Here is a 19,322-nt window from a genome sequence, read left to right as displayed (position 1 = left end):
CCACTTTCAAGTTCAAACTTCTTTTAAACAAAGAAGAGAAGGAAAGTTTTTAAGTACCTGGCTAGTGCAGGCTAGAATTCACTCAGTAAAACCCCGTTTGGGTCAAATGATTTATTTTAAACAAGGTGACTTGAAGAAAGAAAGGAGAAAAAAAAAGAGGTCTGAATAGACTAATTTCTGCAATAAAAAAAATGAAACTTTGATACATATTCAGATTTTTATACCATTCAGTGGTATCTAAGCACATAAGACTATATTTAAAAAGACATGTCCTGTATTTCTATGTTGTAAATTTACATATATTGAAATTTACAAGCATTAGCACCATCTCTTAAGCATCTGGGTGCAATTATATCTCAAATGCCATTAACAAAAATTAAGACTATCTAAACCACAACCTGGACGTGAACAGTCCCAAAACTAAGCTCATCATTGTGGCTGCTTCTTATCTCTGTAATAAATCAAACCAAAATCCTGAATGCAAGTGTGATGTTCCCCTCTGGTGTTATCCGAACTGGTGATCTGCTAGGCCACCCTCATCCTTGACTCTGGGAGCCAGCTTTACCCTGCCCTGCTGCGAGAACCCCCACTCCTGGGCTGTTCATGCACAGCCTCTGGCACGTAAGCCGCTCCCAGCCACTTGCAAGTGAATGACACTAGCTAATATCTCCGGTCCCAGACACAACCTTAGGAACCTCCATCTTGCAGTGTCCAGTTATGCCTGCTGGATGCTACAAGCTTATAGAAGTTTGCAAATTTAACAAAGAAATTGATATGTACCAGGCTTGTTCTCCCAAGGGGAGCCTCTGACATGCTTCACACCAAACACCCTGCTTCAGGTAGAATAAACGTCCAAATGTATTAACTATAAAGATAGATATTAAGTGATTATAAGTCAAAGCATAACGAGTCAGATTTGGTCAAAAGAAATACATGCAAAATGCATTTTAAGCTGATCTTAACACTTTCAATGTCCTTACAAACTTGGATGCTTCTCACCACAGGCTGGCTGGTTGCCCTTCAGCCAGGCTCTCCCCTTTGATCAGTGCTTCAGTTGGTTTGTGCGGTGTCCGTAAATGTAGGTGGAAGAGAGAGGAAAAGCATGGCAAAAGCATGTCTCTTCCTTTTCTCGTGTCCTTTCCTCCCCCGTGGCTTTGCCCCCCGCCCCTTCAGAGTCAGGTGAGCATTACCGAGTCTCTCCAAGCAAAGTTGAGCAATTCCCCTGGTGTGGCCTCACGCAGGTGAATCATTGCATTGTAGCTCCCTTGCTGGACAATGTCTGTTGATGGGTTGTTTGACACCCTGCCAGGGCGTTGGTTAATTTCCTTGCTAATATCTGGCTGACTCCTCAACGTACAGCATGTTTTAGTGACAACCATACTATACAATTCTCATAACATCATATGCATTTTATTTAGACTGACCTCACACTTGGTAAAGCAACCCCCTTCCTTTCATGTATTTATATCTACTCCTGTATTTTTCACTTCATACATCTGATGAAGTGGGTTCTAGCCCATAAAAGCTTATGCTCTAATAAATGTGTTAGTCTCTCAGGTGTCACAAGGACTCTCTTTTTTTTTTTGCTGATACAGACTAACGTGGCTACCACTGAAACCTACAAGATAAGACAGTTCTCTCTGAAGAAGGGGCACATACTTCTGATAAGATAAAGTTGTCATTGTTGAAATGGACAGTGCTATTCTTAACAAATGACTGAGACTGCCCCGTGAATATTCAGCTCCTCTTATATACACCATATATCAGCTCTCTCTCCTTAACATTGGGTAAGATGCAGCAGCAGAGCCTGGGGCTGTTCACATATAGCAGACGAGAAAAAAATACGATAATTGAGCTGGAATAGAAGGGAAAAATGTGCCTACTTTTTCTCCTAGTCTCCTTTACAAATCTTTAATTAATGTAGACTTTAAACAGCACTGCTACTGTCATTGCAACACATGCAATCCATATTCCAAGTGAAAAACAAAGGTTGCAGCCTTTTATGTATACAAAGAGTCACCATCAGGGGAGAGCAGAGAATTGTTCATGCAAATTTATGTATAATGAAACAGAAAAGTGCCTGGTTCGGAGGCTTCAGATAATGGCTGGTGCTGGAAGAGCAGCAGCAAGCTATTTATGAGGAATCTGAACTGTAGTGCACAAGTCCGTTTAGTCTGACATGGAGACATCCTTTGAGTCTTCATTAATTGGGTCAAGATAAAAAGCAAGCTTGAAATCTGACAACATTAATACTGATCCATATTGACAACAGCATTAGCTAGCTGCCCATCAGTGTACAGCTTGACTGACATGCTACTGCTTCTTTCTTCTTTCTGGGGCAATAGTCTGGAAGTCAAGGTACCCATGCTGTATTCCAAACTCTGTCACTAACCTGAGATATTGCCTGAGTTAACTCATTTACACTCCTTCTGCCTTGGTTTATCTATCCAAAACTGAATAATAGTACTTTGAAAGAGTAGGACTGTATTCTTATTTCATGTGAGTTGCACATTGGTGTAAATCCATCAAGTTCAGTGAAGTGGATCCTGAGCAGAATTAGAACCACATAGCATTGAACCTTTTGTCCAAATATCTCCAAGTGTTTTACACACTGATTAAGCCTCACAATATCCAAAAGTGAGGTACAGCAATCAAGGATCACTATATTCACAGTTCTGCAATGGGAAGCTGAAACTATCCAATATCTCACAGTAGAACTAAACAACCACAGTAATTAAGGTCAAGGAATGAACAAATACTGTATTCATTTCAGAGAATATCAGGGTTAGAAGGGATCTCAGGAGGTCATCTAGTCCAACGTCCTGCTCAAAGCAGGACCAATCCCCAGGCAGATTTTTCCCCCAGATCCCTAAATGTCTTCCTCAAAGATTAAACTCACAACAACCCTGGGTTTAGCAGGCCAGTGCTCAAACCACTGAGCTATCCCTCCACAGAGAAATGTTAGAAGCCAGAATGAAATTAACTGTGCTGGAATCTGGCTAAGACAGTATGTTTAACACCATTGCTCATATAAAAGGTTTCATGAGATATTTAATGACTTATGTCCCATCCAAAAGAGCATTTCCTGGAAAAGGACCACAGTTTCCATTACTGACTCATGAAATCACTGACTGAATAACTAGCAGCACTTGCTGTAGCACCCTGCTGGATCCTTTTGACAGAATCATAGCACATCCAGATGCAGTTCACGGGTATAATTATGTATCTACCTCACTGACACTGTTTTGTAAAAGCTAATTAGTGTTTGCAAAGCATTTGGATATTCTTAACTGAGAGGGGCTATATCAATACAATGCTATTCTTCTTTTCTCATCCCTCAGGCTGCTGCCCTGTGAATACTTGATAGCTGAAATACCGGGCCCTTGATAAGCAAGAGCCTATGCAGTATGTGAAGTGAAAATATTTTGTGGTTCAGAAAATGGCTAAAATGGTTAGAGTATAAAAAAACCATAGCATATGATCCACTGTAACCATGAGAGCATTTGGTTGCAAAAATTTTTTTTCCCTAACTGCAGGCCTTACCATTGCTAATTGACCTATTCTATGACCTTAGTATTTTGGGCTATCTTAAATTTATTTTTATTTTTTGCCATGATCCTACAGTATATTTTTGGTGTTGAAATAGGGTATGGACCATACACACAAACTGTGCTGTGCATCTTGTAACCAGCATATTTGTAATAGATCAGTGTCTTCAGCTTGTTTCCAAGGTATTCAGTCTAAACTCTGAATCACATCAAACAAATAAAGGGAAGGAGAAAAAGAATTCTAAATCAGACCATTATATAAAAAAAATAAAAGTAATATATATAAAATCCATATGTCTTCAAATGTGGAAAAAGGTTCTGGCAACAGATTTTAAAATGCAAGGAAATGTAACTGCTTAGGTAAGTGATTAAAATAAACTGCACTAGCTGTTCATCTTAAAACCCCCAAGTTTATGACAAACCGTCAGAGACAGAAAAAGTGATGATATCCAACATAAAACAGACGCAATCTGCCAAAATAACTTCTTTAAGGTGTTCACATGTCTCATGTATTGGGAAAAGAGCCACACATCTGTTTCTGCTACAAAAGGCAAAATATGCTCATATTCAAGAGGAACTCAAAACATATTTCCCAACCAGAAGAAACTGCAATAAGTTTAGACTCAAATATTTTTAATACTGCATTCTCAGAAAGGGTTCCAAACTGCAGAGGAATTTCCAAATATTTTGGAAGTGTATTCAAAGCATACAGTATCTCTGCAGCATTTTGGATATATATTATGGACAAGCCTGATTTACAGATCCTGTCACACAGAAATAGTAATGTCAAGATGACTTATATATTTGATTTCATCATCTACATTTATATAGTTCAACCAAGACTACGGTGGAGTTCATTACAGTAGTTTATCGTTAATCCTATTTAGACTTTCATTTATATAAAGCTATAATAAAGTTTTAAATATCATATGTAATGAAGTTTCTCCCAAGAGATTTACAATACCACAGCCCAATCCTGTTCAGTGGCAAATTTCCTACTGACATCAAAGAGCTCAGGTCCTCAGTTCTGCACTGTTCCCACATGAAAACTAATGATGAAAAGATTTATAAGCACCTTACCAAAGAACTCTCAAATATATTTGATTTGACCAAACCATCTTATTCTGCTAGGCAATAGCCCCCTACAATCCATAGATCTCTTAGAAAGCATATATTTGGTTAGCAGCTGACGACTCTGCTATATTTCTCTTTGGGCTTTGGGAATAATTAGCTGGGACAATGGAGGCATCCAGCCACCAGAGGGAAGACATGTACATAACTTGTTCCAGAAGTGAGATGGCATAATTTGTAATATTGTTGCACGAATCTCACTAAGGAGGTCCTCTGAAGAAAGCAGTGCTGCACAGGTTTGCCTGCAGAACCTCTACGGCCGGTCTTGATGTGCGAGATGGAAAGAACCTTGCTTGAATGTTAAGAATCCAGGGTGAGCATTGAGTGCTGAAAATTTCATCAGACTTTTCCTTGAAAAAAGAGTAGATTTGGTTGGGAAATCAGTGGCACACAATTATGGAATCCAACGATGTTTTTCTATAGGGTCACTTCTTAGGCAGGAATTGCATTTCAGGTGTTACAGGCTACACAACTCATATACTACCAGCTCTATAGTCTCCTTGATTATTCTGCATCGTCTTTTTGGCACCATAAAAGATCACAAATGTTCAAGTTAAGATCTAAGCAGGTGGAGTAAAGGCTCCCAACAAAGGCTGGTTTGTTTAAAATAAACCCTCCCCTCCCTCCCCCCGCTATTTTTATTTTTTGCCTCTAGATGTGGGATAGATGACTGCTTTTAGAACTGTGGCAAACACGATATTTTTGAGGCTTTACATGAGAACGCAAGAGCTGAGACACACAATACTCCAAAGAGAATTTCTTGAAATTCAGTCTTAAAGGGGTTAACGAGACAGGGCTTTTGCTAACAGAATACATACAAGGACACAGTCCCTGCCCTGAAGAGTGAACAGCATAGCCCAGTAGTATTTGTGTCCACTGAGCCAGAATATGAATTGGGTCCAATGTGTTTCCTAAAGCATACCAAAGAAGAAAGAACTTTTTCTGAGGAACGGTCCAAAGTGGTAATAAAGAGGCTAATGTAAGTGTAGTTCCTCTCAGTAATGCTCTGAGATTTCTGCAGAATAAGCATCAAAGAATCCTGTGGCACCTTATAGACTAACAGACGTTTTGGAGCATGAGCTTTCGTGGGTGAATACCCACTTCGTCAGATGCATGTAATGGAAATTTCCAGGGGCAGGTATATATATACAAGCAAGAAGCAAGCTAGAGATAACGAGGTTAGTTCAATCAGGGAGGATGAGGCACTGTTCTAGCAGTTGAGGTGTGAAAACCAAGGGAAGAGAAACTGGTTTTGTAGTTGGCAGAATAAGTAAACAAGCACAAAAGCTGAGGTCATCACAAAACCAATAACTGAAATACATTGTCCTATTTAATGATTACTGTCATGCGAAACATAATGAGGAAGTTTTCATAATATAAAACTTTATAAATATAGTAAGCTAAGAATCAAGCATGGCATTCCTATTACAAAGTAATGCAATTCCCCCTATATAAGTCTACCATGTTAGCTAGCGGCAACCAAACACTATTGTACAAGGGCTCTATATTTGAATGAAAACAGCATATTAGATTTTATAAATGCTAAAGTTACATCAGATAATTCAGAAACATGGTAGAAATGCTTAAACATAACAGCACAAAAGATTTGCTTTACAGTAAATACCCTGCTTCAAAAAATTATTTCAGATTTGCAGTATCTGTAAATTTTCCTGGTTTTCTGTGCTTGCAATTTGCCCAACATGTAGTTATTTGAATATAGATGTTTATGCAAAGGATGTTTATCCCTTTTATTTGTTGGAGGGGGACTTCTCCACTGATTTACAACTAGGTTGAATCTAATAAGCCAATTTTAAAATTATTTTGATCATAAGTTCTGAATTGCTGAAAACAGAGCTCTTAGTGTTCTGTAGGCAGGAAAAAAAGAGCAAACACACATGTTTACGTTTTCAGTATATGAGCATACTGATGATGGTGATGATTGAAAAAAGAAAAAACTGCTATAGGACTAATGCTTGAATCACCTAATCGTTTAGGCTCCAAACCTGCAAACATTTACACACATGCTTAACTTTACTGCCGTGAGTAGTTCAGCTGAGTTCAATGAGACTACTCATAGTGGTAAAGTTAACCACATGAATAAGCGTTTGCAGGAGTGGAAACTTAGATGTCCAGATTCTGGTCACATTTACAGTGTAAATCTGGCGTAACTTGATTGACTTTAAGCAACTCAGAACAGAATCTGGCGCACTGAATGTATAATGGAGTATTGATAGCTATATGCAGAGTCTCTCTTCAACATACCTTTCAAAAGTGGAGAAAACAAAGAATTGAACTGAGGGGTTTTTTGTCCAAAAAATTCCCAAACAAACAAAAACAGTTGGGGTTGGATCCTCAGAGGTGATAAACCCTTGTTGACTTTAACTGGAGTTATACTTGCCCATCAGCTCTTAAGATATAGGGCATTATTGGAGTCTTTTACTTTCTTTTTCTAGTCGTATAAATTTTCCCCACAGATCTGGTGTGTTCTTTGTTTTCCCCACATACTGTATGTTTATTGTAAGCTGTCCTATTAATGCCCTTGTCTACAATACAGAGCAAACATTGTCTTTGGATTTACTGAGGGAACCTCTTTAAGTTGTGCTGTACATAATTTCATGTTTTAAAAAAATGGATTGCATATGTTGTTGATTCTCATTATATAGGGAACAGGAGCCATGGATACTGGTTAACTCCCTTTGGGTGGATATTTAGACTTGTAGGCAATTCCTCTATCTACTCTTATTATACAGTTTGAATACACCATTGATTTTCTGTTCAGTTCATCGTATTGTTTAGTGGTTCTTTTAGTCTACTGTACATGATGTTGAGCATTGCTTTATTGATTCCCCAACAAAACATTTTAGTTTCAAAATATTAATGACTCAAACTGTAAGCATCAGGACAGCATCAGACAATGAAAAATGAACTGACAACATTCCTGCACCTTTTAATTTTTAGTGCTTTATAACATTTATCTAGAACAACAATTTCTGGCAGATTTCTTCCCCTGAAGATTGCAGCAAAAAGTATCAATTAGAAAGTCATTCTATTTGTATGAGATGTCTTAAGTTGTGGTGATGGCTACTGTTGTCCTTGTGATGATGCACTGTCAAATATTTCATTGAGGCCACCCTAAAAATGAAACCTCAAACTCTGGCCAAGCGACATGAACCCTGATCACAGGTAAAGTTCCATGTGGGTCACCTGCACATTGAAGCAGGTGGAATGGCTGTGAATTGTCTGGTGTATTTTTTTTTCAAGTTTTCAGCTTTCTACATTATTATTCAGAGCTACCAACAAACCCATGCCTGGTAGACTGGGACATCCAAAAGTACACCTGTTGCAGAGTTAGGGCATGTCTACGCTGGACAGTTTTTCTGATATAGTTATAAAGGTAAATCCCCCTATCTGAATCACTTACATCATGTGGGTGTGATGGGGTATTCTCTAACCTGGAAGGGTTAATGTGGCTCAGAAGAGGTTAAGTACCTGATAGGCCGCACCTGAGAGAGTGTTAGGTTTGATATGCAAAAAGTGGTTGGGGAGGGAGCCCAGCTGGGCAGAAGCAAGTATATGGTCTGGAAGTGAGGGCAGAAGGAGGCTGCAGTGTGGAAGCCTCCAGTAATTCTTTGGGCTTAAAGTGGAAAAGGAGGAAACTCGGGGGAAAGTAGAAGCCCTGGGATACTAGTTCTGAAGGAAGGCTTTACTTAGATGGGTGGTAGAGCAGAAGACTGATAGAGGTGGAAGAAGAAAAGGCCCATGGATGGTAGCAAAGCCCAGGACAGTACAGGCCTTGGCCACTGATTTGAGGGTCCTTGAGCTGGAATTTGGAGTAGTGGACAGGCCTGGGTTCCCCTACCAGCCACTGGGGAAATGGCATAGCTTTGTGTTGGAGGACTGCTGGGAATGATACTCAGTCAAACAGTCCAGTGAGAGGCTTTGATACACCAGGAGGAGAAAACTATAGTGACCTGTCTGGAGGACCAAGCCATGAAGAGGGAGCATCCTGTGAGAGAGGTCACAGTGTGAATGAGAAATGGAAGAGGGTGTTGGATGGGATAAGCTATTCCCCAGATGCAGCCACAAGGAGATGCCCCAGCGATGAGTAGAGTGGCCCACTGGGAAATGGCCTTCATGCTGCATTTGGCTCTTCAGGACTTAAAAGTGGTTAGCTGGTTCCTGAGGACTTGATAACATTTAGTTATGCAAGGATGGCTTGTTCCTGTGTTACTGAACTCTTCTGAAAAAAGGACATCCTTTCCATCCAGCATGTCATCTGTGCTCATTTGAGGATTATCCTCTCTATGGAGTGGATTTTGGATGACATCAGAGTGTTGTTTATGGGCTCTATGCATGCTACTTACTATTTAGTGCTGCCAGATTGCCACTATAAAAATACTGTCTTGCACGTTGTTCCCCAGTGGTACCATACTCTAGTATATGCTGTCGCCTATGGAGTTCCTTTCTTGTTCTTATGATGTGGGCATAGCACTTGTATACAGGTATTAACAGTTTCATTTCGCTCTCCCACAGAACATTTCAGCAGCTATCTTAGTACTGTCAGCCTGAAAAGCAGATGACTCAAAACCTTTGAAAGAAAAAGAAAATAATATTTTAACTCAGACCCCTCACTAACTTTCTGTTTTCTCAGCAGTGGTTCCACTTGATTGAGACAAACTGTCATTTTCACAGATGGTTGAGACCCACACTGAATCTTGCACTGTCCTTTCTGAAAAATATTCATTCCATACTTGAATTTTTATTAGCAATGTTGCACAGTCATGGATGTGGTTGTCAGACTGATTTAGAAGGAGTAGGCTCTACTTCCTATACCTATTACTATCAGATTAAAAGAGTGCATCAGTACTGCTCCACAATGTGTAAACTCCAATCAGTCTTTGCTTTCCCTGTTTAATACTAGACGTGAATTAGAGCTACAAAATTGAAATTAGGGTTCAAATTAAAAACTCCCACAACGATCAGGCTGTTTTCACTGGTGTGTTAGAGTCACAATTATCCCTGTTTAAATAACAAAAGACAAAGGTGACACTTACCATAGATAAGGGATTGCTTAGATGCAGATCTCACAATAACCATTTTAAAAAAAAAATAAAATTTATTTATATAAAATAGGCTAGAAACGATAGGTGACACCCTCACATGCTATAAACGAATGCACCTCCCTTAATTTCAGTGCCCATACTCCCATTTACAACAGATGAGGATCTAGCCCTATAATCTTATTACTGGCAAAACAAAAGGACAAACATCACTTTGTCTTTTATTTAAAAGAGAACATTAAATCATAAATATTTTGCAGATTTGGAAACAATAGCATGTGGCATCTATTGCACTGATTAAATTTACTGAGTCCTGTACTTGCTTTAAACTGTATAACTTGTTAGTGATAGTTGCATGAAAACTGCCAAGTACATTTAATGTGTGCATAACATTTTAAAAAGGATTTAAGTTTTGTGGATATAGGGACAGATCTTCAGCTACCATAAATCAGCATAACTCCAGTGAAGCCAATGGATTTAGGATGAGTTACACCGGCTGAAGATCTGGCCTTAGAGATCAATTTAAGAGATCCTAATTTAACTTCCTAACTTTCTGAAAAGTTTTTACTGTTCAAAGGAAAAAGTGAGAGAGTGATACCAAAAAAAAACAACCAGTATAAACTGTAGTTGTAAAATCTATTACCTCATATAACATGGAATTGTGGTGTATTATAGTTAATTTACTTACTATAATACACATTAAAAATAACAAGGTATGAATACTATCAAGCAAAAGAGAGACAAGATAAAGGAAAAAAGAGGGTAGAATATGGGAGCAATATTGTGATGCTTCTCGGGGGTACCCAGGACTGTGAGGCACTTCGCTACCATTGCTCAGAGTGTGAAGAAGTCCAGTCTGTGCCTACTGGGGAGTCAGCACCCCAACTACAGGTAACACAAGCACTCTCCTTCAGTGCTATGCAGGCCCCACTGTCTCTTTATAGGTCAGCGATAGGCACATCCCAACCCATGACCTCTCCGAGAAGCCTGGAATGTCCGGCCCCTGTTACACTGGACACTCACAGAATTTGTAGCTTTGCTGCTGCCAAAGGGACCATTCCCCACTGCTTATCAGTTACACCTTAGATCACAGTTCCGCTTAGCATAGGGCACTTAGGTATGTTTAGAGTGGAAAATAAGCAAAAGTTTATTTAACAAAATGTTGAGATTTGAGAAGTAGTAAGTATTGGAAATAACTGGTCCCATGTAAAATACAATCATCATGTAACCCCTTCCTGTTTGTTGTGATACTCTGTCCCCCTCTAATGGTGGCTCAGCCAGCTAGAGATTGATGAGCCTGCTACAGCTGTGTTTAAGTGAGATGTGTCTTTTACTTCAGGCAGTAAAGTCTCATGCATTAAGCTCAAGAGGTCCTAGGTTTGATCTCCAATGATGACGACCAAGATGGTCAGTATTACAAGACACATTCTAAAGCCTAATTTAATTACCAAGATACACTCCTGTCTAATGAAGTTTAGCTCACCCGAAGTCTGTGCAGCATTTTCCAGGCTGGCTATGACTCTCCTTTCAGAAAATAGAACACCTTAGCAGTTCATCTCCTTGGTGAAGGATTCCAGATATACTTCAGTGTCCGCAGTTATACCTTACAAATCCACTGTTTTTACTTATAAACAGGAAGCCCCCTACTGTTCTTGTTGGTTTTTTTTTTTCCTGCAGAATTCATAGTCTCTGCATTAGCGTCAGGCTCAGAAACACAACCAGACTTACATTGCACAATGACCAGTCAGAGACAGAAGCATTTACTACCTCCTGCCTGGTGGAACTTGTCCAAGGCATGTCAGTGCCCGGTCACCTCCCTCTAATTTCAAGGCTTTAAGAACGTGATTTCCAGTACAGAAACCTAACTCCTTCAACATTACTGGTACACCCATTTCACAATGATTATTACTATCAATAAGAACATAAGAACGTCCGTACCGGGTCAGACCAAAGGTCCATCTAGCCCAGTATCTGTCTACTGACATGGCTAATGCCAGGTGCCCCAGAGGGAGTGAAGCTAACAGGCAATGACCAAGTGATCTCTTTCCTGCCATCCATCTCCATCTTCTGATGAACAGAGGCTAGGGACACCATTCTTTACCCTTCCTGGCTAATAGCCATTTATGGACTTAGCCACCATGAATTTATCCAGTTCCCTTTTAAACGCTGTTATAGTCCTAGCCTTCACAACCTCCTCAGGTAAGGAGTTCCACAAGTTGACTGTGCGCTGTGTGAAGAAGAACTTCCTTTTATTTGTTTTAAACCTGATACCTATTAGTTTCATTTGGTGACCCCTAGTTCTTGTATTATGGGAATAAGTAAATAACTTTTCCTTATCCATTTTCTCCACAATGGGCTACTAGCTCTCAGTACAAACCTTACACATCACTCTTTGGCAAACTATTATGTAGATACCTCATCCAGGGATCCATATATACCTCTTATGCCCTCTGCCAGTTGGCAACAAGGAATCCCTGGATCACAAATACAAAATTTGGTATACACAGACAGGATTATTGCAATCCATAAAAGTCGAGATCAATGGTGCCTTATCCAGAGCTCACTGAAGTCAATGGGAGTCTCTCTCTGGAATTCATTTTACTCGGGAGGTGGCTCTGTGAAGCACAGAGTACTTCTGAGGAGATGCTGAGCAACTTCAAAACTCATTAACTACTTTTAGGAAATGCCTGAACATTGATGTCAGCTAACTTCAAATACTTATTTATATAAAGTAAGCAATAAGCTTTAAGACCCACTCATGTACATCCTAAGAGGTCATAATCTTACACAGGCACCATGTATTTTACTTATAATTTATTTATTGGACTACGTTGATTTAGAAAAACTTGGCACAGTATAATACACACTTATAAATACATATTCCTGATATTATATAATTTTATTGCATGAATTGTAGACAATGTTAAAGGTCTCTAAACAGATTAATTTTGTATTTTAATCTTAGTAATATATTCCATCTCAGGAGGTGAGATCTATACAAGTGTAAGTAAGCCACTGAGCTCCGCAGGACCATAAACATATAGATGCATCACAAGTTGAAGCACAACCTCTATTATGGAGAGTCAACAGCTGAATCAGACACTTTTTTTTTTTAAGTCAACAGTGGTTATACAGTTCAAAAGATTTTACAAGAGCTCCCAGAGTTATTATTTATAAATTGAAGCAGCACTGTACTGTGGAGTTTTATAAAAAGCAAAATGCAGATAATGGCAGAAAGGCTATAGTAAGATGCATTGTAGCCCTAGACTAATGTTTGTACAACACATCAGCCTTCACTATTCCATTCTTAGTAACAGCGTGAGTAAGTCATAGGCTCCAAGCAATAGCTTGGAAAATGATGACACAATAAAACTACAAAAGGATGAATATCTGTTTATATTAAAATTTGCAACAGTAACTTAGCACCTATTTCTGCAGCTCTTACTCATTGGAGTAGCCCTATTGAAATCAACAGGGCTATTCCTTAATATAGGGATACTCACATGACTACAGATTGCAGGGTCAACAATATCAGTAACATCTATCTACGGCCTGGCTTTTCAAGAGTGCTGATCATCTGCCTCTCCCACTGAAATCACTGGGAGCTGTGGGTGCTCAGCTCTCAAAAGCCAGTCTCTCAGAGTCTAAATCAGGAAGAGATCCAATGACATATTTGTCACTTTGGCAAGAAAACAAGAACTGGAACTATATTTGCAGGCAATTCTGAAGATTGGAAAAGAAAGTCTGCAGTGAAATTGCCTTTAATAAATCTGGCTGTTTTAAAATACACCACAGACACTTTGCATGATGTATATTGCTATAGTGCACGATTGGAGTGCAAAATTATCTAAATCATAGTTTCCACTGGAATTCTCTCCAGGTCTTTAATGGCATATAGGATGTGCATGGCCTGCTGGACACATGAGAATTTCATCCTCCATGAGAAGGAACTTGTATTGCTTACCACTCTGAAAAGTTCAGGTAATTTGGCCAAGGATCCTAACCTAGGAACACTTATTCAGACCTTTTGATGGTCACCCAACACTAATTGGCATAAATTATTAATACGTTTGGGTTAATTTTATAACTGAGGCTGAGTAATCATTAGTGACTAGACTGGGCAAATTGTTTATTTATCAAAATATGCAGTTTTGGACCGATCAAAGTTATTCTCAGATTTGCACAAATTCACCAAATAGTTTCAGACAAAACTTTTTTGGTGGGGCTGCTAGGGTCACAAGTGGATTTAGGAGCTATTCACAAAACAGAGCGGTGTTGGGAACCACTCGCTCCAAATAACTTCTAGTCAAGTGGCTAAGGATGTGGGAAATCCAGGTTTGAATCCCTGCTTGGGAGCAGGTCTCCCTCTTCCAGTTGAGTGCCCTAGCCACTGGGTTACTAGTTATTTTGGGGTAACCTTTCCCAAGCTCTCCTGTCCAACTCTGTATAAATAATTAAACATTCACTGAGCCAGAGAAAGTGTGTACGACTCTGTAACCTGGTGGTTGGTGCACCAGCCTGAAAGGAGGGATACCTGGGTTCAAGTCCCTGCTTCAAAGTGAGGAGTCAAATGTATGTCTCCCACATCCCAGGTGAGTGCCCTAACCATTGGGTTATTGGGTATCTGACTGTGGCACCATCACCCCCTCCTCACGCTTTGTTTTGTGAATGGAACCTAAGTTGGTGAATCAACATGTTTCATTTCAGAAGTGACCAAATGAGCTGTTTCCAGTATTTTTTCTCTTGACTGGAGCAATTTGCCAAAACTAACACGAATTTGTAAACTGTTTTGGTGAACCAGAACCTACATTTTTAGTTTAAAAAAAGGTGTGTGGGGGGAGGATATCACTCAGTTCTGCTCAGTACAAAATTTCAGGAACCAGATTGTAACCTGCTCCTGCAAAGCACACCCAACAATGTAGGTGGTAGGATCTGGGCTTGCAGTGTGGGCTCATCCATGATCTCCTATAACTAATGGAATAAATTAACCGAATTCTGTTATAGTGCACCCACACACACACACACAAGGGGATATGCAGACTTTAAAGCACCATGGTTATCCTTTTAAAAACTCTATAGGTTCAGTCTTGCTACTGAAGAAATGAGGAAAGGATTAATTATTAGTGGTAGCTCTTCCTTTAGGATTCAGTACTAATATTGGGAAAAGTGTAGAAGGAATAATTGAGAATGGTAGCTCTTCCTTGATACTTCAATATAAATACTGGAAGAGATGTAGAAGGAATAATTGAGATTGTATTTCTTCCTTGAGGCTTTTGTACCAACACTGGAGAGGCATATAAAGAGCAGTTCTAAACAGAATGCTCCTAAGACTTTTCTTTTGGCTCATGTGAGGGACGAAGATTTAAATTTAGAGTCAGATTGTCACTCATTGCAATAGGCAGTGTCAATGGAGCAACACTGATTTACATCAGCTAAGGATCTGATATCATTTTCTTTTAAAAAAAAACGCTGCCTTTTCTCGATTGCAGTGGAAAATAAAGAGGCCTGACATGAAGTCATCTTAAATTATTGATCTGTTTCTAGCATATAAAATGCCTTCAGTTTTTCATGATTACCCTCTATTCTACCACTGAAACAATTGTTCCTGTTAAGTAATTCCATCTTCAGAGCAATAGTAAGGGACAATTAGACATCGAGCTCCCATTATGATTAATTTACTCCCAGTTGCCTCCAATTCAACAACATATTTCCCCTGCAGCTTGTGAACATTATGGTCTCTAGCTGTCCCATGGTTTTTGCATCCCTGATGCATTTGCAATGCCTCCGTATTTGCTAATGCTTGCTACAAGATTTACAGTTAGTGCTCATAGTAGAACTGATGAGATGTATCTCTTCAACTGTGGAGTCTCTCACTTTTGAATTAATTCTAATTTTAGCCAAAACTTTATATTCAGATCGCGAGGCAAACATGTGCCTAGACAGAAGGCTGGGAGCAACAACAGAGAGAAAACATAGAGTGAAGGGCCAGACTCTGTGTTGATTTAACACCCCTGTGCAATCCACTGTAGCATTACAGTAGAACCCAATGTCCCAAATCAAGATTAGGGCCCCAGTGCAGTAGGCATTGTACAAACACATATCAAGAGACAGTCCCTGCCTTGGGAACTACAATCCAAATAGACAGGACAGACAAAGGATGGGAGCGAAGCACAGAAAGCTGAAGTGATTTACCCAAGGTCATCAGCAGTGCCAGGAACATGAGTTAAATCAGATGGAATCCAGCCCATACTTTAGTTAATACAAATGGAAATAACTCACATACTATGGACCAAGTGCTGAGCAACTCAGGCAGACATTGGCTAACACTGCTGTTTGCTATTCCTGTGCCTTACTCATTTTCTTAAGAGGACAGAAGGCATGTGGAGAGAAGGGCAGAGTAGCTGCAGATATAATTACAGAATGGATCTCCACCCAGAACTCTGCTGATGTAAAGCAGGCATCGCTCTAAAGAAGTAGATATAATTCTACTGGGGAGTAATTATGCTCACTCTCTGCCGAGAAAACATATTACTGGGGAATGGTAGTTTAACTATAGATAGCTAATGGTCAGTTGTCAATGCAAATGAAAAAGATCCCAGCAGGACGCATCTTAGTCAGTCAGTCAGTCTCACTGTACGTGCTCCCTGTTCATTGGCAGGGGAGCTAATCTTTTTCTAAAGCAGTTCACATAAAACAATCCATAAAAGTAGTTTAATGAATGGACCAATATTAGCCTCATACAAAAGCATGTAAAGTGGTTGCACTTGAAAACTTAATTTCATCCTGAAAAATTACCCCAGCGTGAGAAAGAGCCCCTATCCTTAAAGGGGAATGCTGCGGGAACCAGCAACTGCTCTAAAAACCAAATGAACTTTCTGTGTGAGAGCAATCCAGTTTCTTTTCTTTTTTGTAATATTTGTAACATAATTGTTTTCAGCAGGTAAAATAACATAACATATATGCATCTATTATTAGCATAAATGATCATATTCAAGGATGAGTTTTGGACTCTCATTTCAAAGGGTCTGATTGATATCAACAGTTGGCAATTTACTGCCTCAGGACTCAGAAAACCACATTTTACTTTCTTTGTATGACCTAGCTTCTCACTGATAATGCATCTTTGCTTTTATTTCTGCATATATAGAACCCAAGGCACTGAAATGTGTTTAAACACTCAGCGTTCTGCTGTCCATACTATGGCCCTGATTCAGCTTTCATTAACCTGATTGGAAAGTCTGCCATTCACTTTGGTGGGAGTTGGAATAAGCCCTGTGAGCAGCACCTTACTCAGTGGGGATACTTATGGAGTAAGGTACTTCCTAACATAAGTGAGGGGGGCAGATTCTGGCCCTTTAACTTGAATAGCCAGTGACTACTGTCACAGAAATTGATTAAGTGGAAATCAAGATCCGTGAATATTCAAGGAAGTGTTGGTAGGTTTGGTTTCCTTCCTTCCTATGTCATACCTTTCCAGTGTATTGGAATGTTATGTGTTAATACGGGAATAGTACCGAGTCATAATGCTGCCTTGAAGCAAAATGGGAACCGTCACTGAGAGGGGAAGGTTTTGGGGACCTGGGCCCTTTAAGAGGGAATGCTAGGGGTTCTGTTTCCTTGTATCTAGGACATTAAGTATGAACTCTGTTTCCGTGAAGTAAACTCTGAAAGACAGAATACTAGATCCCCTTCGAGTGGAGGTAAATTACTTTGTGTCGGTTAGATGGAAACAAAAGTGGGCAAATATCACAGTGAATCCAAAACCAATATCCCAACGGCCAAATATTTTTCAGTTGCTACATGGAAACATTGGTTTCTGAGAACAGAGCCAGTTCACATGCTCCTTAGAAACTATATTATTTGATTCAACCATTCCAAGCAAATAGAGGGTAAGTGTCTTGCCCAAGATTATACAAGTCAGTGTCAGAACCAGGAATAGAAGCCATGCATCTAAAACTGTTATGAAAAGGTTTTCCTGGCAACACAGGGTTCAAGGATTCTAAGAGAAAGTTTTTTGGCATCACTGAGCTCATCATGCTGTTTCTTCTAGACAGTATCTTTGATCCTAGCCAAGGTTTAGTAAAAGCTCACAATATTTCAGAACCCCAGGATGAAGATAGAGCTGGTTTAAATCAACGGAAATTTGCAACATTCTTTGTCCTAACCTTCTTGACCTCTTTCCCATACAGGATCAAGCAACTGAAGGGCCCACTGCAAAGATATGTGATTTGACCCCTTGACTGCATGACCTAGGATTCCATATGCAGTTGTCTCCCACTATCTGCCCCAAGTGCTTATGTTAAGTTATCTGGACTGGAATGGAGGTGGGGGGAAGACACCTCTCTGTCCTGTGAGACAGATGAGGGATATAGACTATGTCTAAAACCAGAGGCTGTTTCCTGTTGAACAGGAGGACCCTATCAGTGTGCTCCAGGCAGGGCTATGTTAAAGGTGAAGTCTCTCAAACACCCTGGGGAGCTAATGTCATGAACCTAATGGGCTCTTATTCCATGCCATATGGCTCTACAGCAATAACAACGACCATCACAGTGATATTTTAAACTGTCCCTGTTATGCTTGAGCCCTCGTGACCCAGGATTTTCCTATGGCTGCAGGTGTGCTAGCATTACCTGAACCAGCTCTGCCAATGGTGTTCTTTGTCACCGTTCACATGCAATATAGCGGTAGAATGCTGACTTATGGAGTGTCAAACTCCACCTCTGCTCCATGTAATCAGTTTCTTTGTGAAAACCTACCAGGCTTAGCACTAAATCTGCTCACCCATCCTTAAGAATATAAGAAAGGCCAAACTAGGTCAGACCAAAGGTCCATCTAGCCTGGTATCCTGTCTTCCAACAGTATCCAATGTCAGGTGCCTCAGAGGGAATGCACAGACCAGGTAATCATCAAGTGATCCATCCTCCGTCACTCATTCCTAGCTTTGGGCAAACAGAGGCTAGGGACACCATCCCTGCCCATCTGGCTAACAGCCATTGATGGACCTATCTTCCATGAATTTATCTAGTTCTTTTCAACATCCTTGGCTCTGGTATTAACAATGATAGATGACACTTCACTTGTGCATTAAAGAAAGAAAAGAAAAGAAACTCAGTCAGAAGTGATTGGCCAGGAGGAACTTTGCAAGACTGCATTATTACTCCTACCAAGTCTCCTTGAGAGGCCAGATTTTGCCTATCAGAGCTTGAATGTGGCTTTTTAATTCAGTGATTACATTAATTTTATTGCACTCTAATTCATATTTGCCTTCTTACTGTGATTCTTGGTCTTTGAACCATTTCTTTCCCCCTCTATTTTTAATCACTCTCAATTTAACACTCCATTGAACTTTATGAATAGTCAGAAGCGTGTTTGGTCTTGAAATAGAGAGAGAATGACCATACCAAGCCGTTCTAACCCTCTCTAAAATACACTGGGCCAGATCCAAATCTATGTGCTCATTGAAGTGATGCTGATTTATACCAGTTGGAGATCTGACCCATTCTTAATTCACCTTTATAATGTGAATGGTTAGACTCATAGAATCACAGAAATATAGGACTGAAAGGGACCTTGATAGGTCATG

The sequence above is a fragment of the Gopherus flavomarginatus genome, chromosome 12, assembly GCF_025201925.1.
Source record: "Gopherus flavomarginatus isolate rGopFla2 chromosome 12, rGopFla2.mat.asm, whole genome shotgun sequence".
Lineage (NCBI taxonomy): Eukaryota > Metazoa > Chordata > Testudines > Testudinidae > Gopherus > Gopherus flavomarginatus.
Note: the sequence above shows the minus strand (reverse complement) of the source record.